The following is a 24,224-nucleotide window of genomic DNA, read 5'->3' on the forward strand; positions in this document are numbered from 1 at the left end:
TGGGGCATACCATTTTTTTCCTTCTTTGCTTCTTTCCTTTCTTCCCTTCTTTCTTTTCCTTTTTAGTGCACCAATTGGAAAACGGTAGAGCAGAACAAAAGAAGAGCTTAAAATAATTGTATGACCCTGAGTAAATCACTTTATTTTTAAAGTAACTTTTCAAAGCTAGTTATTACTGTATACATTTAAGAAAATAGGTAGGGGTGTATGGATGGCCAGCGATAATAGAATAATCAAAACACACACTACATTTAAAATAAACATGACCAATGCCCCATGTAGTGATACAGTTATGATGAAATATTGTAAGTGCTAATAATCATAAGTAAAGAATGTCTATTTTGTTTCATTTTAGAAATGTCTCTGTGAAAGATCCCTTCGCTCTAACAGACAAATCATTCACACAACCAATCCTTCACTTTTGCAACATGTTTGTTTTTCTCTGAATTCTTTTTTTTCTTGGCGAATGACTTACAAGTAAGTGCTGGTTTTGACATAAAGGCATCTTCTTTACAGGTCTTTCTAGTGGCAAGTGAGGCTTGTATAGCCTGTAATCTCTATGGGGGTCGATAAATCAAGTACCATTTAAAGAATTTGTTAATTCTAAACTCTTTTATTGCATTGCTTAGAACCTGGATGAACCCACCATGAAGCGCTATATTAGAAACAAATTATTATTACTAGTATAGTCATCATTTGAAAATTTGGTTCAGGTTAATTAGTCCATAAAGGTTTACCCATGGTAAAGCGAAAACCAAAGCAGTGAGCGGACTGAAAGGGGCTGGAGCAGTCACCGCGGGAATGAGGAGGTGCAAGCCACTGCCCTCACACAGCAGAGGATGCAGAAGTCACCAAGAGGTTCCGGTGAGCCTGGGAAAAACCATAAGGGCACCAGGGTGCTTCAATGCATATACCGTGAAACAGCCGTAAAGGCCAGCCGCTACACCACATCGATAAGTAAACAAATGAATGAACAAGCATTGTCAAAAGCCAATAGTATTGACATTAAAAGTTCACAGAAAATAAATCGAATTAATTAACAAGCATCGTCAAACGCCAATAGTACTAACATTAAATGTCCACAGAAGGAAAATCAAGTGAATGAACAAGTATTGTCAAAACCCAATACTAATGCATTGAAAGTATATGGAAAGGAAGCCAAGTAATTGTAAAGCTGATGATTATGAGAGCACAACAGAGATAAATCAAGGAGTTGAGCAAGCATTGGCCAAAAACTATAAACAAAAGCTCAAAATCTCAAATAAAGTTATCCAAGAAGGAAGGCAACCCTTAATGAAAGACATCTGGGAATCTATTGAAAGGTTGAAAACCCTAAAAAGGGTAAGATGGAAATTGGAGTAATGTTGTCAAGTGTCAAGATAGGAGGGTCAGGGACCCATTAGTGGAAAAAAGGAAAACTGTTAGAAGTCTGGGCAAGCCCCGTCAGGAAAGTATGTCAGGCAGATTAAGAACAGTTAAAGAACCTGGCAGGCGAGTATCCCAGGTCTTGGGAAAGTGAAATTGGCTAATGAAATACTGTGAATCGAAGCAGGAGAGTACACCTGGTATTCCAAAGGAAACTGAAGATTGTTTAATAAAGAACTGGGAATCCTGGCAGGAGAGTATACCAGGCATTCTAAAGAGCAAGCATTGGCCAAAAACTATAAACAAAAGCTCAAAATCTCAAATAAAGTTATCCAAGAAGGAAGGCAACCCTTAATGAAAGACATCTGGGAATCTATTGAAAGGTTGAAAACCCTAAGAAGGGTAAGAAGGAAATTGGAGTAATGTTGTCAAGTGTCAAGATAGGAGGGTCAGGGACCCATTAGTGGAAAAAAGTAAAACTGTTAGAAGTCTGGGCAAGCCCCGTCAGGAAAGTATGTCAGGCAGATTAAGAACAGTTAAAGAACCTGGCAGGCGAGTATACCAGGTCTTGGGAAAGTGAAATTGGCTAATGAAATACTGTGAATCGAAGCAGGAGAGTACACCTGGTATTCCAAAGGAAACTGACATTGTTTAATAAAGAACTGGGAATCCTGGCAGGAGAGTATACCAGGCATTCTAAAGAAACCTGTAAATGTTTAAGGAGAATTGGGATTCCAGGTTGGAGGGTACACCAGGTGTTCTCAAATTAAACTGAACTCAATAGGCAACTTGGATTGTTAGAAAGTCTAAGTTCTGTAACATTTTGTAATATTCTAGGGGAAGGGGAAAGTCCTTGCTTTCGGTTTCTCAGGGAACCTTTGAACATGTATACTTTGTTTCGTCACATTTGGAACTTTGTGTTTGATCTACTAAGCTAAAGCCTTAAAGGTGTGGCTAAAGAAGTTTATCCCTATCATGTCTTGTTAAGTTTAAAGTGAGGGTCAGATTGGAGTTTTGGACACGCGACAGAAGACTTTTTACTTTGGCATGCTGACTGATCCCTTTGATAGTTTTATTGAGGCAGGACTACCCCTCATAGCTGTAGGGAAAGATAGTCATTCATCCAACCCTTCTTTTGTTATTAAATGTTTATAGCCTCAAAATCATGCCATTGTGTCCGACTCTTACTCTTGACTCCTCAAACAGCCCTGGTAGGTGGTGAAGTTGTGTCTGCAAGGAGAAACCTCCATATTTGCGACTAGAAGACAGATGTCACATAGAAAAGTGTGGTGTTGTGCATGCCATTTTGGGCTGTCATGTTCTTTTGTACCAGAACTGGACAGAATGCTGAAAAAAACCTGTTGAGAACAGGAAATAGTCTTAACCTCTTCAGGGTCGACCAGCGTAGGCAATAAAAGTACCAAAAGGGTAATGATATTCAAGAATAGCGGGATACAAATATAATTCGCACATAAATGGGAAAGGTGTGAATCGATCGACTAATAGGGTTGATATTCCGAACTCAGCACCTTCGATAAATTACTGGAAATCATATAATTCCTGACTTCAGGCTAAAGGTGGGACCACGGGTTGGAGGGGGTGGTCGGAGGGGGGTGCCTGATCTTATTTGCCCGTGCAAGGAGAAAAATAAGTGCATAGCATCCTACCCTTGCTGAGATCACGGAAATATAAGACCTCAATAGATCTACAAGATGCCCATCATATCTATTTGCTAGAAGTACAAAACAGTTCCCTGGTTTGCCATTGCTGATCAGCCTTTTCAACGTGTGTTTACAAAGATAGTTGCTCCAGGGATAGGGGCGCTACACTAAGAAGGGATTCCAGTGCCTACCCACCTGGATAACTGGATGCCATGAAAAAGAGGCAGACAGAGCAGCCCAGTCAACTCCTTAGACATCTCGGGTTCCTGATCAACCTTGCAAAGTCCTTTCTAACATGATTTCAGGATATGGTCCAAGCAACTCTTGAAGAGTGAGTTAACATTGGAAAAGCAGGGGGGGCAGTTAAGTCCTTCTGTAATCATTATGGAGGCAAAGTAGGGACACAGGCCTTAGAAATGCACAGGGCCAAACCCCAGGCTGCAGCACTATATAGTTGTGAGTTATGAGGGCCACAACATGATAGACACTTAAGAAGGAAGGGAATTAGTCATTCTTAATCTCGTTTAACCTCCCATCGATCACCCATAGCCTCCCTCTGATCTTTGAGTTAGGAATACACAGGGTTGGCTATGAGCTTGAAATAAGACCTCTACTATACTGGTTAAGGTTATAGATGGGATAAGACTTGCATCCCTATAAAATAGCACGGTTCGATATTTTATCTCAACCAGGTTCTTTCAATCTGCTTTGGTTGAAATATATACGAAAACTCACAAGGCTCTTGCTTTAGATCAACTATGGAAATCTGTCCTCGTAAATGAATTCAGTAAACTACCGAACACATTTACTGTCAAAATAATCTATGAAGAGTGGTACCTTCCATGCAAGGTGGCCATATCACCGCAATTTGGTTTAATTAATGTTTATTTAGAACGGAAAGCCACTTTGACCGAGAATCAAATTTGTCAATTTTCGGAAGATAATTGGCGCATGACATTTATTCCTTAAGTTTCGGTTATGGATTCTTCCCCTGGGAGCATTTACCAACAAATGGGAGGGGGAAGGGCATGCAAAGTATGTTTCAATGAAGTCGAAAATATTCAATATTTCATGCTATTCTGCCCTGCCTATGCCCATTTAATGGCAAACTACCTTATACCAACTTTTAAATCATTAAATATAAGAAATGTAAGTCAAACATTATCTGTCTGCTACCAATCTGATAATATGCCAATATTACATCGTTTTTAAAAATTTTATATAATGTGTTATTAGTTCCAAGAACTATTTCACATCCTTAAAACAATTCACTTTCAAATTTCATCAATCATTTAAATACATCTAATGTGGCAGTCTGGAAATAAGGGTGCCGGTAGCAATGTACCAGCACCCTTTCTGGACTGCCACACTCTGACTCTGTGGGTGGGGCCGTTACGCCCACGCAATGCAACCCGCCCGTAGAGTTGTCACGGAATCACCGGCACTGTTAACATTGGTGCTGGTGCTTCCATTAAGCCATTCCTGTGGAGGACTCCACGGGAATGAGGACTTACCGAATCCGCGCCCTGACTTCCCGCTCTGCTCGGACTTGTAATGTCCCGGTGGCACCGGGAAGTCAGGCGGCAGATTCAGTGTTATGAGGACGGCGGAAAACCGCCGGTAGCATCGGCGGGTTACCGCCATCCTCGTAATGAGGCCCATTACATAAAGCAATCGTTAGGCTGGTATTGAGAGAATGATTCCAATATTTCCAGAAGGTGCATTCAGTCATAGCCCTGGGGTTATATACAAATCGTCCCAACATCGCTCATAATCTTCCCGCAGTTTCCCACACCCTGTAAGTATATAATGTGCATTTCCTTGTAGAAGGGGTTCTTTGCATATTCTACAGGTCTGCATTACTCGTGGTATGCCCTTGACCGGTCCCAATGTGGAAAGAATGGGCAAATGATCAAGCCTCAACAACAAGTAGAATCTCAGGACACACAACGCAGGGCATTTCTTTAAATAAGATTGTGTTTTACAGTATTTATATTGCAACAGACTCTGTTCAGGATACCACCTTTCACAGATGGGAAATATCCATTTGCATATCAGTCTTTATCCCGCAAAGGTACAGTGAGCTAAAGTGTGGCTGCAGACTCTTGAGTGGGCACCTTCCCAAAGAACAGGTCAATGGGACGTGTTCATTCTTGCAGAGGGGCGCCTATGGACAATTTTTGATTGTTTAAGGGACTTAGGTTTAGTCACCCTAGGTTTCCTAGGGTCATCCAGATGTGTACCCTGTGGTTGCTGTGTTCAGAGAGGCACAGCTCCACCTCACTGATAAGGCCCAACAAGGATGAAACTTGTGTACGAGGATGCTGTTGGTACTCTTGTTCAGAGGGGAATTGCCATAGCATTTCGGTCCTGGACTGCCCATGTGAGCGGGACAAAGACTGATATGCAAATGGATATTTCCCAATGCTGGCAGATTTTAGGGTGCTCCCAACGTTTGTGGGGAAGGGTTACGGCTACCCTGCCCTGATCAGCTGTCTCCTGGGGCCGATAATGAATAGGCAGCTCTCCTTCCATAATTCCTGTACATCTCGGATGTTTCAGGATGGTTTCCATCTCCTTTCCTTCCTTAGGTTCAAAGGGCACATATTTTCATCCTGGATTACATAGGAACTCATTGTAAAACCAGCCCACTCTCAAATTGAAGTGCTGTCCTCAACATACATTAAAAGAGCAGGTCTTAGCGGAAAGAATTGGGGACCCTGTGGGAGGGAGATGGGTGAAAAAGTAACAGGGGATGACCTAGATGTGTGTGGGGGTGGGATTCGCCGGGCTAAAGATTGACGTGTGAAGCACTCCAGTGAATTCAACGTAAACAGGATAGTGGTTCTTGTAACCAGTGCTATGAGATGTTGTGTAAGTGGGGGAGGGTGGGGTGTATTTAAAAACGGTTGTTGAGATTTTGAAGGTTTGTGGTCTGCTGTAAACAACTTTTAGGGACACACACCTGCAACCTGTCAAGTGGTTACAGGTGTATAAAAGGGGGAGAGTCCAGCGGAAGAGAGAGCAGCAGGAGAGAGCCGAGGCCGATTGTTGCGGGCTTCGACTGAGAATCCTGCACACAAGGAGGCAGCCAAGGTGTGTCCTGCAGGAAAGCCAGGATGATGACGCCAGACGATTTGAAGAAGGTGTGGAGCCAAGGGCCAGGTGGGCGAGAAAGCCACAGGTTTGGGAGCCTCATTGGTTGGAGCTCTGCAGAAGAAAGGAACAGAGTTACTGACAGTGTCCACGGGGAGAAAGTGGAGCTGCCAGCGAGATACGGAGAGAAAGTGAAGTGTGAGCGGGGCTCGCGGTCAAAGGAAAGAGTGTCCGCGAAGCAGGAGCCGCAAGCACAACTGCCCGGAGGAGACGCCAGAAACCGGTGAGTGAGAAGGGAAGAGCTCTCAAACGGGGGCACTGCTGGGGGCTGGGGGAAGCCAAAATAGAGGCCATAAGAATGGAAAAGTATACGCAAGATGAAATGAACCCAAGGCAACAGGTTGAGAGGAAAAGTGAGGACAATTTCAAATGCAAGCAACAGATTAAAAGATTACAGTTATTGAATACCGAACTAAATAAAGGCTTTTGGCAAAGCTATGACCTGATAAGTTTGTGGGAAATTCATGTACCGCTCATTGAAAGCAAAGCACAAGCCGTATGAAATGCAGTGTAAAGCAAGAATGGAAGATTGCGAGTGAGTATGAAAGCAAGGTGGTAAACAAGCAAAACCACCACAAGGCAAACTATATGTGTTACAGCCAAGAGACTGGCAAAGGAGTGAGCACTCTGTGGAAGCCAAGAGACTGGCAAAAGTAAGAACACAATGTGGCAAATCCAAGAGACTGAAAAAGATGAGCCAAGTCAGTGTGAACTAGGACACCGGTACAGATACAGAAGAGTGTGTGTGGGCTAGAGAGCCTAGGGTTCCTAGTTGCGTGACCTTTGATGGGTGTACCGTGTGGTCCGACAACTGCACCTAGACCGGAGGAACCCCAATTATGAAAGCCAAAGAGGTTGCTAAAGTAAAACAAGAGAAAGCAATCTGATTGAACTGTTAAGAAATCATGAGTATAAAGTTGGTCTGAAACTGTTTTTGAACATTGAAAGTTTGACAATAAGTACAAGTTGAAAAGCTGAACTTGGGAAAGGGGACCCGAGACTTTGTGAAACCGTCCTCAACTTGGGAAAGGGAATCCCGAGACTTTCTGGAACTGTCGTGAATTTGGGGAAGGGAACCCTGGGAATTTTGTGAAAGTACTTTGAACTTGGGGTAGGGGAGCTGGAAAGCGAACCAGGAGCTGGAAGAAGCTCAGAACTGTATTTTGAACCCTGTTTCTTTGTTATTGGCATTCCCAAACATTGTTTAGCTTTAGTTTTAGGGGTGAGTATAGGTTTTGGACACCGACCGACTTTTAAGTTGAACTTTCTGACTCTTTCTTTTGTTTTTTTAAGTGGGCAAAATTCCACCTTAGTATAGGGCAAGTTAGGTGTTCAGCCATTGTGACATTTAAGTTAATACATCATTTCTGTTTGAACTTTGAATCCATTGTCTGTGTCTTGCTTCATGATGCCTTCACAGTATGTACATCCCCTTCTGCAACCTGCTCTTTACTTTTATGGGGTGGGTCAAGAACAGAAGACTGACACCCAGTTGCCTTAGACGAACTAAGATATGTTTCCTTATAACATTACCCTACGGCAATCGCCTTCCCTTCCCCAGGAGATGCCAAGACAGTCCACCTGTCTATTGTCTGTCTTCAGACAAATTCCCTACACGCTCTCAGTATCCGGTATCAAACTAATCCGGAACAGTGAAAAGGCACACTGCTTTGCTCGGGACAAACTGGTGTAAGTGGTGTTGCCCCAGGCCTTTGCAGGGCTTAGACCCTGGATTGAACTACGATTCTGAAGGCACCTCTAAGTGGTGGATGCCATTGGCCACTGACTGAGCTGCGTCTTAATTTCCTCTGAGGCCATTCAGATGTCAGGGCTGGATTGTGGGGATACCTCAGGGTCAGGCCCACACCTTGAACAATTGCTGGTGCAGACGGTGCTGAGTTCCATGAGAGTCTTGCTGTGCTTGGACTGCATTCAATTGCTTACTTGGTCTGGAACCCTGCCAGGAATTGTGTGCATGTGAAGGTATACCACTTGCCAGCGCACCAAGTACCCTCTTTTGGCTCCCATGAACATGTTGATGTAGGCCCGTAGGAGGCTACCTAGAGCTCTCTATCCATCTAGTTGCTCCCCCAGAAGGATACTTTCTGTTTACTCAGAAATAGCCTGGAGGGGACCCGTACGTTTGCAGCCCTGGCACACAGCAGCCTCGCCTCCATGCTATTTCGATTTAATCTGGTGCTAGGTTTAATTCTAACACAGAAATACAGGGTGGGCCTTTCTGTGTCAATATGTGTGCATGGCAGACCCCCGTTTACATGGATTCCACATACATTACATTTCATCCTAGAAGCGATTCTATTTGTGAGGCAGAGCAGAAGTGGGTGGGCGAAGTGAAAATGTTGCCCTTTGATATGATTGGTTATTTACAACGCGCTCCCAGGGATAGAACCCGTGTTGCTCCGTGGCGTCTTGCTTTAAAGGCGACCACGTTGTCACTGAGCTATCCTCCCTTTGCCTCGCAACTTCTGACAAATGGATCAAAATCAAAATCAGTAAAAAAAAATGTACTCTGCATGCGCGAGCGGCACACGGTCTAACATGACCCCAGTTGAGATCACAGGCCCTTTAAAATGGCATTTAGTGATGGAGCAGTTTACCAGAGATAAGCAAGCTTTTGCTTTTATTCTCAGTTCCTTCTTTTTGACACCATAGTCGGAGCAGTATGTTTGTCTGGTGAGGTTTTCTCACTTTGGTAATTTTTGTGTTTGTTATTTATAAACTATAAGGGAACCCTCCAATTTACCCGAATGCGAGGATCCTGCTTGGGCTTGCTGAAAAAAGTGGCCCGCATGTTTCATATCTGGCCACTTGATGGCGGACCTCTCCTACAAATCAGTAGTAAATTACAGCAGTGCTTTTTAATACTGTCCACTGGCATTGCCATGGGACATACACAAATCACTAATGCGATAACTAAAACCTAGTCGTGTTACTTCATAAATAAGTCTTAACGTAATATTTAGCACAGCGAGTAGAGCGCTCGCTTTGGCATCCGTGCGAAGCCTGGCGACGCAGGTTCGAATCCCAGCGGGGCCAAACGCATCTATTCATCCTTCTGTGGTGGATAAATGAGCACCACAGACCACATCAAAAAATAAGCAGCGCTCAGATGCCTGAGGGTTCGTAGCCTATATAAATGTAAAATTATTATTTGCACTTACATATGGATACAATAAGCCTATATAAATGTCAAATTATTATTTGCACTTAAATATGGATACAATAACTCTTCAAAGGCAAATTACTTATGCTGATCAGAGGGTATGAAGACACTTTCCTTCCCAGAGGCGGGGTTATAGGTTCACGAAGCAGAACAAGAATCGAAGAAGGAAAGTCTTGCTAGACAATAACACTAAAACAAATGGGGCCAATTATAGAAACTTTGCACCGGTGCAAGTGCAAAGTTTGCCCTATTTTTAAAAACACTGGGAGACATTAAAAAACCATTGCACCTCGCCAGGTGCAGTTTGGCATATTAAAAGCACCAGTGCTAAAATTGCCCTAGTGCTAAAAAGATGCATTTTTGCCCTAGTGCAAAAAAGTGCAAATTTTGCCCTGGTGCAAAATTGTAGTGAAAATGCATCTTTTTTGGACAAGGGCAATTTTAGCCCTGGTGCTTTTAATATTTAATATGCCAAACTGCACTTGTCGAGGTGCAATGGTTTTTCAATGTCTCCCAGTGTTTTTAAAAAACAGGGCAAACTTTACCCTACTGCTAATACCATGCAAACTTTGCAAGTTTCTATAATCTGGCCCTGCTCTGAACAACAATTCTGCAAGTAGCTGCAATGTTTTTCCCCGTATTCCGGGAAGCCATGCCAACATGATGTGTACTCCATAGAGAAATATCTCTGGTTCTAAGGGCATGCCCCTCTCTGCTTTCTGGACAGAAAATACTGATATACATTCTCATGCATTTATATAGTGAATCCCTGGTGTGGAACATGTTATCCCCTGGTCAGTGAAGGATATTGTCATGTTTAATTTTCCCATTAAATCTCTTGTTCTCCTATAGTGATAGGTAAGTCATCACTAAGAGGAACCATTTGTGTAGTCCCAGAAAAACACTGTGCATTCATTGCAATGCCTGACATTGGGTACTTCCCTTCCTTAACACAGGGCCTAGTCGCCCCTAAATCTACAAGGAAGGAACATGTCTTGTCATTTATATAACCCCAATCTGTGGTTCCTCTTGTGGGTCTGGTGTAACTTAAAGTACTGACCACATCAAGTCACTCTGTGAGCTGCCCTATTGTCCAATGCCAGAAACCTTGGCGTAACACCTGACTACTCTCTCTCCTTCATCCCTCACATTCAGAACTCACTTTCATCTCTACCTCTTCAAAGGAATTCTTCCTTTCCCCCAGATGCTCAATGTCTCTAGAGGCCTGTTTTTCTCTAGGCTAGACTATTTCAATAGCCTTTTCCTTAATCTACCCTGTTCTTCTCTATGGACCCTCCAGCTAATCCAAAATAGGGCTGCACAACTTATCCTTAACCACAATCCCAGGGACTGCATCTCTCCAACCCTAAAAACTCTCCACTGGCTCCCGGTTGCTGCCAGGACCAAATTGAAATCCCTCTGCATCATCCACAAGGCTGTCTGGAGCTGGGGACCACGCTATCTACACCTGTCTCTCACTAAATACTCTCCCTCCAGATCTTACGCTCCTCCGGCACCAACTCTCTGTGTGTTAAGCGCTTCGCTAAACAGCAAGCTGGTGGACGATCTCTTCCCTGAGCAGGCTCCCTCCTATGCAACAGCCTCCCCGTTCCTCTTCGTCTTGAGCCGGATCTTCTGAAATTCCAGAAGCTCCCAAGACTGCTGTATTCACCTCCTCCTTCCCTTCCTCCCTCCTCTACTAAATCCCACTTCACATAGTTGCTGAGACTGGTGACCAGGGCCCTTATTTGTTTTCCCGGGTCCTGGCTTCCTATACCAAATCGCCTACAGCCTCCACCCCTCCCAATACTTTGACTTGGCACCCACTGGCCTATTTCACCACACATCTGCACTTACTTATTTATTGGCGGCTGACTTCCACTTACAGCTGCTCATCGCTCAGCACTTCCCTCGTGAAACACCTAGGATTTACAGCCGCTCCCTAATCCCCTCTCTCTCTCTCTGTACTTGTTCATTCTGAATGCTCAGGCCTAGTAGGTCTGCCTCCATCTTTCATTGTTGTATTTGTTTTTCATTCCCATGTTCCCTCCCTGTTGCCTGTGGGTGTTTTGAAAGACAATGTACTTGATGTACAAGTGCCTTACAAATGCACAATAAATAAAATACATAAAAAATAAATTGTGGATATAGGTTCATCCCTGTACCAGTAAAAGGGGTTCCTTCCACCACGGTCACACTCCCTATTCTGGGTGGAGGTGCTTGCGACCCTGCACTTGCGTTCCATGCTTCCAACGTGTACTGCTGTACGGGTGCTTATGGTTGAATCTCTTTTGTCTGTGTCTGCGTGGGGGCTTGGTGTGTTTGCATTGGTGCCTGGTGTGTAGGTTGTATTTGCAGTGCATATGTCCGATAATGTGTGTTATCCTGGGCATAATATTCAGGGGTCTATGCAGTGCACAGTGGAGGATATGCTGTCCCCCTTGTGGATCCTGCCAATTGTGCTGCATCCCTCCCCTGCTTCTACATGGTCACAAAATGGGCCCCATTTTTCGACACGTCCAGCACTGTTGAGAATGTCTTCCAAACCTAAGCTGTCCTCCATTAAATTCCCCTCCTTGTGGAGCTTGAAATCCAAATCCTCTAATTCTCGGTGCACCCTTTCTTCCTCATCCTCTAATTCTCGGTGCACCCTTTCTTCCTCGGGGCCATTAATTGTATTCTCATCTTCCTGTGAAGCTCCCTCCAGCCATTGGCTGTGCCTGCTATGCATCTTGTATAACCACTCCCTCTTCACACGTTATCACTGCTCCTTCCACTAAAATCTTTGATAGCTTTTTCTGAACTATCTTTGCTTCCTCCAGCTTTCTTTCCTCAAAATTCTTTCTGGCTTTGTCTTGCCTTAATCGACAATGATGAACTATAGGCAATTGAATCTCTGGCCACGGTTTCGCTTCCATTCCCACTAATATTTCCCATTTTATCTGAACTGGCTCAGGTAGTCCCTGACACAAGATGTGATAAAAAATAGATATTGTTTTATCCCACAGTTCCCTCGTCTCAAGATGCCATCTCTCTCAAATCTCTGGAATGTAAGCAACTGGGTCTTCATCATCACGCATTTTGCGTTTCGTGATTGCACTCATGTCTGACATTTCGGGATATTGCACTCTGAGTGCTCTCCACACATCTGGCCTACACTATTAAACGGTGCTCCATCCTGAGTCATGTTCTGAGTTGTTACCTCGGGGTATCCTGCTTGCTTCCAAATGTCATCAGCTCTCTCCGCAAGGGTGGGGGCAAGCAAGCTTTTCATGTCACCCACCATGAGCGTCATCCCTGCTGTCATTCTTTCTAATTTATGAATCCACTTGCCCACTCCTGATGTCAAAGTTGTTAACTTGCACCTTAAATTATCCTTATCCATTTGTGGCCATGGTATATATTTGGGATATCCTCCTTCCTTTCTAACAATGGGAATTGTGGTTCATCCAATCTCAGTCATTTCCCATTTCTTGGGTATGGTGCCTGTGACATTAGATTTCATCCATTTCTCAACCCTATTGCCATAAGGTGTTCCTTTGTCGGAACATTTTGATGTTCTCTCCTCTTCCTCTTCTTTCTGCTGTATTTCTCTAGTTTCTCTTTCTCTTTAGTATCATCCATGTTTCTATCATCTAATTTAAGCAATATCTGTCCTCCCACCCATGCATTTAGAGTGATCGCCGTCTCTTCATTATTGCCCTGCCTGCCTTTATGTCTATGGATCTCTTCCTCAGCCTCAGTCAGTTTTGGATGCAGCTAGTAGTGTTCTTTATACACATCGCACATGGACACTGGCTTTTGTTTATTTAATTTAGCTCCATTTATGGCATCTTCACTACTGTCAGTGGGTGGCGCATACACAGGGTTAGTGTATCCTGCTGCTGCTTTCAATTCTTTCAATGGGTATAATCCCTGCACTTCATCAGAGAGATCGATGTTTTGATGAGGAAGAGGGGAAGAGGATGAGCTGAGGGCGCTGTGCCCTCCACTTCATGCTGATTAAGCACCCACTCCCTCACAAGTGGATCATCCGTCTCATCCCCATACATCTTCCCCAACTCTAGAATGGCTCATCGCTTTTGCAATTTGTTCCCTTTGTATGCAGCATGCAAATATGTTGTCATCTGTTGCAGCACTGTTTTCCAAAGGGTCACCTCCTGGGGCCAAGTCATAAACATTTTGCCAGCTTTGCCTTTAACCCATTCTGAAGGATATTTGTGGATTTTATCCTTTTATCTAGGTAACGATTTGCATAAATGCATAAGGGAAGTGTCTCCCATGATGGCATGTCACACTCTTGACTGCAGATACTTACCGGACCTTAGTAAACCTTCAAACTTATTACCTTTCCACTCCTCCTTCGACTGCTCCTTCTAGCAATATTTCCCTTTATTTCCACCACTTCTACGTCTCTTCCCAACACCTTTCTCTGCTACAACTATTCGGGCGAGCACCACAAATGCTGCCCACACTCAGGACCATGCACTTTGAATCCAAACCACAGCTCTACATGCTCTACGATATACACCAATATCCACAAACCTTGGCTTTTCACAGTCCAAATCACTTTTCACCCTCCCGCTGGTGCCAGCAATCATTACACATATAGGTGCACCTCCAATATAATACAATACAACAAAACACAACACTAACGTCTTCCTGACCTCTGACAAGTAATCCTTATCTCTTGATCACTTACACTTTTGCAATTGTGTCTTGGGTAATCTCTTTACCATCAATACTTCAATACCTCATTACAGGGTTTAGTGTGTCACCTTCCATACCTTGTTATAGGTATTCTCTCATAAATCAAAACTCAAATTCCCCAATATACATAAAATTCCATCCCTCTTTCTATTTTGCCAAGTCGATGCAATACTTACATCCGTGGATGGGCCGAGGCCTTTGGTATCCATTTTCCCTCAATCAGCAACTTTGCCCTCGCCCTGCAGGGCTCTCATGGGAACCAGGCAGGATTTTCACCAAGGGGGCTCCTGTCGACCTTCTCAGTTTATGTGTGATTCACCATTCTCCACCGGCACTCCGCAGTCCTCAATCCTATGGCGGGGAATCTCGACAATCCGAGTGTGCTGGACAGAACCATCCAAACCACTACCATGTGTAAAGGTTTTCCAGAAAACTCTAGCACAAGTGGAGCAGACAGGCTGGGAAATCCTGCACCCAGCAAAGGAAATGGTCATAGTAAATGGCAAAGCTTGCATTATTAACAATACATATAAAGCAGGGACAGCAATAAATGCACAAGTCTGACAAGCTCTCCAAAGTTACAATAAAGAACAATGGATTATGAATGGAAACGCGTCATAACTGATGTAATATCACAATCTTAGTTTCAAAAACCTTTGGGTAAAGGGATTGGTTAAGGGAATTGTCTGCATATACATTCTATAAGGGTTAGTCTTTTCATTGGATATAACTATCTGATGGCCCACCTTGCACCACCCCTAAATAGAAAAAGGGAAGAAAGACATTGGGCCTCATTACACGTTAGGCGGTAAGGGTTTATCTGTACCGGTAAGGGCACCGGTACCGGTAAACCCTTACCGCCTTACTACAAGTTCCCTTTGTGGGACCCGACCTTAACGGCTGGTTTTACCAGGCGTTAAAGTAGGGTGCCCTAAAGGGACCTCGGTGCTAATTACGGTACCGCAATTTGCGGTACCGTAATTAGCTCCTTCCCCATTCCCATTATGCTCTATGGGGGCAAAAATGGGAATGGGGAAGTGCCTTGGTGAATGGGGAATTACCGCCCCCGCTCACCTTGGAGTAGGGCGGTAATTCCGCCATCCAACAAGGCGGACACAGTAAAATACCGGGGGCAACCATGGCGCTAATAGCGCCATGGTTACCACCTACCATGTAATGAGGCCCATTGTCTTAGCAATAGGTAATTGGCTAATGCAACAGTTACAGGGTGTTATCATTTTGAGAGTTTGGATTGGTTTGCATCTATCTTACCAACCTTGAGCACTTGGCAGGTCATCAGCACATGAGCAAAAATAGCGGTAGGGGGAGCAACACCCAGGAACTGCGTCTTCCAAATAAATAAGACACCTTTGCTTATTTCCTAGGCCATGAGGCAGGACATCTAGCTTTGTTGTTGGCCTTGTACTGAGTCTCTTGTTGTAGGAATTTGTGGGGAGTTGAAGCAGGTGCATATCTGTGTCTGGAGTAAATGAATGCACAGTGCCTTACAATTAAAGGTCAATTGAGAGGAGACCACGTTTTGAATTAGTTTACTCAGCTTTGACCAATTTAGCTCATATTAATACAGGTGTCATTACCCTCTCTGGTCGCTGGAGACTTAAAGGGATGGTTCCCCAAAATGTTTTATTTCAAAAATAGATAGGCAATATTAAAAAAAATCGATTGGCAATTTTTTTTTTCCAAGTCCCTATGTAAAGTTTTGAGCAATTCAAGCTCAAAGAAAGCACATGGGGGCATCAATTTTTTCAAATGGATGCCCGCCGCTGTGCTCGCTTTGGCTTTTGCGGCACTAATGAAGGAAAGGCCAGCCAGCTGTAGTAAACAAAAGCTACCACTGGGTGGCTTTTCCTTCATTGGTGCTGTACGCAGAGGACGGGGACTGGAGACTACAGGCAGAAAAGCTGCAGCTGCATCTCGGTAAGTGCAATTTTTTTAATAAAAATAAACACTAGCTGCAGTTTTTTTTCTAGGTTTTCCGGGCTAGAGCAGCCCGGAAAACTTAGAAATAAAACCGCAGCTTTAAAAACATTGTATTTATGTTTGCGGTAGCTTTTGAAGCGACCGCAAACATAAATACAACCTTATTGTGTTTGAAAACGCTGCGGTTTTTCTTTCTAAGTTTCTCAGGCTCCTCCGGCTCGGAGGAGCTTGAGAAACTCAGAAAGAAAAACCGCAGCGTTTTCAAACACAACCGCGTTGTGTTTCTGCCTGCCGTGGCTATCACCGGAGACCCAAAGTGAAAGCCAAGGCAGGCAGAAACACAACACGGTGGTGTTTACATGCTGCAGTGTTTCTGCCTACAGCTGATTTCCCATTTGGGGCTCTCGGGCTCCCCACGGGGGGCCCGAGAGCCCCAAATGGGAAATGCTAAATGCTGCAGTGTTTCTGCCTTAATCTGCTTTCCCATTTGGGGCTCTAGGGCTCCCCACGGGGAGCCCTAAAGCCCCAAATGGGAAAGCAGATTTAGGCAGAAACAGTACGCGGTTGTTTTCTGCAATGCTAAATGCTGCAGTGTTTCTGCCTACATCTGCTTTCCCATTTGGGGCTCTAGGGCTCCCCATGGGGAGCCCTAGAGTCCAGAATGGGAAAGCAGATTTAGGCAGAAACACAACGCGGTTGTGTTTGAAAACACTGCGGTTTTTCTTTCTAAGTTTCTCAGGCTCGGAGGAGCCTGAGAAACTAAGAAAGAAAAACTGCAGTGTTTTCAAACACAATAACGTTGTATTTATGTTTGCGGTCGCTTCAAAAGGGATCGCAAACATAAATACAACATTTTTAAAGCTGCGGTTTTATTTCTAAGTTTTCTGGGCTCCACCATCCCGGAAAACTTAGAAAAAAAAATGCAGCTAGTGCTTATTTTTTTTTAAAAAAGTAGCACTTACCGAGATGCAGCTGCAGCTTTTCTGCCTGTAGTCTCCGGTCCGCGTCTTCTGAGTCCCGGCACCAATGAAGGAAAAGCCACCAATTGAGCTTTTGTTTACTACAGCTGGCTGGCTTTTCCTTCATTAGTGCCGCAAAAGCCAGCACAGGCGGGCATCCATTTCACAAAATAGATGCGCCCATGTGCTTGCTTTTGCAAATTTCGAGCTTGAATTGCTCAAAATGTTACATAGGGACTTGGAAAAAAAAATGGCAATCGTTTTTTTTAATATTGCCTATCTATTTTTGAAATAAAACTTTTTGGGCGAACCATCCCTTTAATTGATTCGTCCCTCATACAGTATTAAGCTTTTAATTAGTTGGCACCTGGCATATAATGGCTGTATGTTTTCTACTTATCTAAGAGAAATATCTTTTGATTGGGAATTATCTCCTTTTCTCTTCAGAGCTATCAAAACTGCCCTTAATTCGCAATAACCTTGGAAGCAGGGCCACGCAGCCACTTTCTGGCCTGCTCGGATCTGTATTTTAGCTAGTTTAGCAAGTCAAGTCTCTTTGCAGCCTCAAGGCTTCTTATGCACTCTAACGTAGCCCTGTCGTTTATCTTAGACAAAATGGCCACTCATCACTGTTGCGTTTCTATGTTTAGCAAGCTATATGGGCATATTGTTTGTGTTGCGTTTCAGCGTATACATTGGCTATGTTATATTCTTCATATGTCTATATGGTGCAAGCAATATTCTGCGTGTCTAAATGCACATTTGACCTACTGTTTGTGTTTCTTCATGGTGAGTGCATATCTGCTTCATGTCCATTGTACTTGTGTGTATCAGTTGTCAGTGAGGTCACTCGCTTCCTCCATCTTCGGTTACATCAAGTGCATCTCTTCTTGTATTAGTTCAAGTTAAGGCTGGTATGGTTGTCTTAGTATAAGGGATCTGTGAGGAATCCTGATTAACACTGAACTAACACAGGTTAGGGGTGTTAACTCTATCTATGCCCGGGATGGGTAGACTATATTAGATAAAGGAGATAGAGTACAGGGTAACAGAGAGCAATGATCAAAAAATGAACAATAGTGGTACACTTCATATACGAAATCAATAGAAATATTTTTAATAATACTGAAACCATGGTTAAAGCAGGATTAAATAGGTACATATAAGTTAGCACTAAGGCTTACTAACACAAACAATGGGTCTAAAAACCAGTAACATAGGAAAAGGTCAAAATCAATAAATGATCTGTGTAACAGAAATCAATATTCAGTGTATCAATGCATTTCATTCATTGTATACATTAATCAGCTTATTAACAATAATCAGATCTTTGTTTGCTCTGTTAACATCCAGAGCAGAGGGGTCTCTACATGTTTCTGTTCTTCATAAATTAATATATAACATTCATCAGGAGAAAAATTAGGGGGCAAAATCCTATTCAGAAACTCCAGGTGCAGAGAGAGAGAGGTCATTGCAACCTGTAAGACTAAAAGAGATAGGAGAGAGCTAATTACTAACTACAATTCCAACTCAGTTCATTTAGTTGAACTAGGAACCTAACTGCAGGAGTAAAAAATACCTTGGAGGGTTCACGTGGGGGCAGACCACTTCACGAATAAGTCTGGACTTCTTAATGGGTCCTCAGTTGCCAAAACTGCAATGAAAAGCAAAAACTGAGATTTTCTATCATGCTAAAGCAAATACCATACACAACTGTTATTAGGGTGACTATTAGGATACTCACCTGGAAGGTAAGCAAACTAAAAAGATGGCCGGTGGACTATAATTATCAAGCGCAGAGTTATAGGTGTAGACCACGCTGCCACCAGAACTCTTGCTAGGACCTGAAGCAAAGTCGGAGGTTAAGATGGAGACTCCACCTGCAAGATTGAAAAGTAACATGTTCAGTGTTAGAGTGGTAATAGTCTGGACAAATCCTATAAAATGGTGGAACATATATACAGAGGAGGTATAAGAATGAACAGTACCTTAAATGGCGCTCTTGGGAAATCCTACAAAATGCGCCAAAAAAGACAAGGAGAGATTCCCTCAAGGGTGGATGTAGAACATATATGGCAAACCAAAAAGGCAAGTGAAATGACTCGGTCAGTCCGTTCATTCGGGATACAACAAGACAGATAAAGTCCCCTGAGGGAGGCAAATTACCTTGAGAATCTATGTAAGTCTGGGTGGTACAAGAAATTGTGGCGAAGAACTCCGAGGATAGTAGAAAAGGATGGCCATGGGGTCAGGAGCAATAAATGCTAAAATAAACAACAACCCGTCAGGCTATAGGGAAAAGCAGTACGGCTGCAAGCGATCTGTCTAAGAGTACCGCTCCCGGGGGCTTACCTCTGGGTGATATGTGTCTTGTATACCGAATAAACACACTGACCGAGTCATTTCACTTGCCTTTTTGGTTTGCCATATAGGTTCTACCTCCTCTATTTCTGTCTCTTTCTTTTTCTCCCCTCTTCCTTTCTTTCTCTCTCTCCCTCTGTTACTATTTCTGACTCTATCTGACGTTCTTTCCATCCCCTCTTCCTCTCTTTCTCTCTCGCCCTATGTATTTCTGTCTCTTTCTGTCTTTCTGTCTTTTTCCTTCATCCTCTTTCTCTCTCCCTATGTTAATATTTCTGTCTATCTTTCTATATCTACCTTCTCTCTACCACCCGCTCACTCTCTTTTATTTTTGTTTTTCTTCATCTCTATCATCCTCCTATCGCTTCTCCTTAAGTCTCCCTATCTCTTTGTCGTCCTTTTCTGTATATCACTTACTGCCACACTGTCTCCACTCTCACATCATCTCCATTTCTCTCTCTCGCTCTCTCTCTCCAACACACACATACACAGTTCTATGCCGAGGGTGTCCGGAAGAATTTTGCTTGAAGGGCTGTGGTGCGGATCCACCACCCCTTCTAAGAAACACTACAGGAGCTTGCTCCCAGCTATCTCTGGGTGCCACCCACACTCCCTTGCAGTCCTCCATTTTCTCCCACAAGAGTACTTCCACATGTGGCAGGTCTGCCACGGTTAATGCACACCCTCCCGCGCTGCTCTGCAGAAGCGGCTTGACGGGCCTTCCTCCAGTGTCCTTCGTGGCTGGTCTGCTTTGCACGACTACCTCATGACTGCTCCTCCCTTCAACGGGCCCAATCTGCTATGCAGACGTACCCTAGGAGATGTGTGCTTGATGGCATGGAGCGTTGCCCCGCCGCCTACTCTGATGTTTAGACCATGACCATATTGCCTGGAAAGCCGTGCATGGATGTTCTTTTGAATGGTTTAGTTTGAAAAGGTTCTTTGCCCATGCACTTTTTCCTTTATTTAAGGGGAGTCGTTTTTTTTTTCTTTTCTGTACTTCTTGCCATACATATTAATCCTGCATGACAAATTAATCCACTTCAATAAATAATGTTTCACCTGAAGCATGACACAAAAAAATTAACTATTGCCATACGAGGGCACATAAACCTACTTATGCATCGACATGCACAAGGAACAAAGAAATGCTATCCGGAAAATCCCTGGAATTTGCACTTAATGCTCTGCAATGGCAAGATGTTTTTCTTTCTTTGATTGCCAAACTGCTATGTACCCATTAGTCAAGACCACCATCTGCCAAAAAAGACTTTGGAACTTAAACAAAGATCATCTGGCGCCAGGGTGCAGATCCTTTATCAGTACAGAGCGGGCTTCCAACATCAATATCTCTGTGTAGCTTGGAACTATGTGCTCTAATAGAGGTGCAGACTTTTGTCGCGTATGCCTGACCCCAGCACGCAACAGTAAGCCGGGAAGAGCATCTTTACACACATTGCTGGCCCTCTATTGGCTCAGCGCACACATTAAGCGCCTATACGTTTTTTGGAGGCATGTTAAGTGTGTACTGAGCCAATAGAGAACCAGCAATGGTCCCGGGCAAACTGTTTGTTTACTTATGTAAAGTAAGCATTCTTGGCGGGCGGTATATCACGGGATGGAGGGCCGTATTTGGCCTGTGGGCTATATGTTGTGCACCCCACAATTATACCAAGCGGTAAAACATCCTGTTCGCTAGGCACAGGAAAAGCCGGCATCTGATTATCTTGGCAACCTTTTTCCGGAAGAACAGGGGATCCAGGAGCCTAGGCAGTGTATACCATGGGAGAGAATGATATACTATTCCACCTTTCCATGGAGATCCAGGACCTCCAGCAAAAGCCCTCCTAGACTCCAGGTGCAAGAAGACGGGCTTGAGGTCTGAGCTGATCCCTCGCAAAGAACTAACCATTGGGAATCCCATTCAGATTGTCTGCATCCATGGGAACATTGATCTCTACCTACAAGCTGCTCTATGCCTACAAACATAGAGTAGCATCATGAGTTCCGGATGACAATGATCGTAATGCCAGGACCCCAGGAGGAGGTTTTACTGAGCTTGGATTTCCAACTGTTCAACCAACATCTGAGAGAGATTCAAGGGGCTAAAGATCTTTTCCCTGGGTGGGGTATCAGTTCGTAAGCAGTCAGAGACAGGTGGAAGATTCTACGGAAAAGGTAGTGTGTGACAAAGCCAAGGACTTGACCTAGTCTGAAGGGGTTAAGAACCTCTATCCACGGGTGGTGGGTTTGGGCATCCTGGAAAAACCACAACCCGTAGGCAAAGATCAGGAAGTGTATGCAATTGTGGGATGTGGACTGTGGTCTGGAGGTGCACAGCCTCAGATATTTGGGAAAAACCAATGCTAATTTCTCAAAGCTGGGACATTTGACTTCTCATTTCCTGGAGATCTAAGGAAGTTTAAAGGAGAGACTTTGAGCTACAAGACTGGCCTTTCCTGTGGTATTTTTGGTCCCCCTTTTTTACCCTCCCAAGAAATCCCAACCAGGGTGTGGGAATTAAGCTCCCAAAGAACTCTATTGCTGCACTAAAGTCATCTTTCGCTGTGCCCCCTTCTCACTCTCTGATTAGGGCTGTCATAAAGCAATCTTTAGTTGTGTCCTTCCCAAAAATCTTTTCTAGAGACCATTAACCTCACTTACCCATTATGTCAGTTTGGTTACGAACAAAACACTGAAAACTGGAATAAAAACCTGTCTTGTGTCCTCTTGGTACATTTGTGGCAAGTGGTGTCAGAATTGTGAAGAGAGGGATCCAGGAATGCCCCTCCTCACACCCATGAACATGACAGCCCGAAGAGTCAAGAACGCCCGAAGTCACTCATTATTTGGACAACGCCCAAGTACACCACTGACATGTATGCAGAGCGGTATTCCATCAGACAGCAATTCCAACCTTATCCAGTGCATGTCCTCACGGATACCCATGACTCAACGTTATTCATGGATCCAAACACCATAGTAGACTGTATTGATTAAATGCCAAGAAGCCACTGTGCTGGCGTCATTAGTGACACCACGACATAGCTGCATTAGCCATGAAGAACACACGCAATCATGCACAGGTTACACAAACACTCACTTGCATATACGAAGAACATGCTTATACCATTCTATAGATAGAGGACAGATACATATACATACTGTCAAAGCTTTTATTATTTTCCTCATTAACCCAATGCAGCAATGCTAAACGCAAGGCGATTAAGAGATCCTGAGCAAGCTTGCAGATGCTTCCAGCAATTAACCCTATGGAACTACAGGAGTATATATGGAGCCTGGTAGGACCATGTACGACTAACGTATAGGGAACGTAGCACAATATAAGTGTGTCTAAATCACATTATAAGTCTAATGAAAATCACAGAAAGTCTTGACCTGCAGGACATCAAAAGACGGAAGCAGACTCGGGCTGCACGAAGTGGGAAGACCAAGCTCCCAGCCAAGGTCAGAGATAAACAAGCGCATTCCAAGCAACAAGGGGCCAGCTGCAGGAAAACCGAATAAATCCTCATAAATGCAGACCCTAAGAGCTCGATTTTGTGGTCCACAACCACAGAAGACGAACCGTTCTCAGCAACCCAGACGAGAAGTGAAACAAATGTTGCAACGTGGAGCGCGCTCTCATAGGCAAAGTTGGTGTTACTACCAGATACATTTGGGACACATAGTAATCACATCACCTTGAAGAAGTGCACAGAGGGCTAAGAACCAAACTGGGTCCCAGGCCTGGGGAGACCAGTCCCAACCAATTAGGAGACAGAAACCCAGTGGTGGCTAGCAGAGGGCAAGGCCAATGGTAAGTCTGCAACCCAGTGTCATACACCATCCCAGCTGGAGGCTGTGGGACTGGTGGCGCACGGGACGCCATTGATTTCCCCGCCACGCTGTCCACGGCGCTCCTTTCAGCATTCTAGTGATTCTCAACATGGCCACAGCCGGAAGGTTCTTAGCATTCCAGCCCCCGGCAGTTGGCGCGTCTCAACCCGTGAGTACTGTTTTTCCCTCACCGGGTCCGTACGCTGTGTTTTCTGCCTTGGCTCTGCTGAGCCCAGCCCCTGCTTTCTCTCTCTCTCTCGTCTCCCCCCTTATTTTGTCCTTCTCACGGCGCTGCTCATTTATTTCCCCATCGTCCTAGGCTGTGCTCCATTCTTGCCTTCCCTTTCCCTCCTTTCTTTTCCGTTCCTGTTCCTTCTCCTTCTGGGCCCTGCGGCTCGCTCTCTCTCTCCTTCTTTCCCGGACTCTCGATTCTCTGGGTCTTTCCCCGCCACCCGACCTTTTCTGGCTTACCTGAAGTGCTCCAGTCGCTGTTCCTTCTTTACGCTCCCCTTTGGCATCCTGGAATCTCTTCCTGCACCCTGTGCTACAAATTGCTTCCTGGGAATCTTCATCCTGCATCGGATAGGACGTTGTCACTGGATGTCCTCCTGCTGCTTCTGCAACAGTTCACCTCGAACAACAAGAAAAGGACTCCAAACATCATTGAGGTTTTTTTGTGCCTTTCTGGCTTTTTCCCCTGTTGGCTATTCCGGGAGCTGAACGATCGGGCTCCTTGTCTATTAAGGGGTCACCGTGGCGGCTTCCCGTGGTAGACCCTACCTTCACAAAAAGAAAGATTATCGACGGAAGAAGACACCGACCATCAGCTCCGGGAGTTCAGGTGAGGAGTTGAGGGAGCGGTCGTCTGAGAGTGAACTTGATCCTGGCACCCTGCAACAATGTAATAGATAGTTTCTTGGGGACAGGGCAGGTCCGAAACCTGATGCAAGGTCCATTAGAAGTAGACCTATACTGACCCTCTATAGGGTCTACCACTCCGAGCACCCAAATAGCAACAAGGCATAGGTTTTTGGGAGAGGGCCCAGG

This window comes from Ambystoma mexicanum, chromosome 13, assembly GCF_040938575.1.
Source record: "Ambystoma mexicanum isolate Mex_15411 chromosome 13, UKY_AmexF1_1, whole genome shotgun sequence".
NCBI lineage: Eukaryota > Metazoa > Chordata > Amphibia > Caudata > Ambystomatidae > Ambystoma > Ambystoma mexicanum.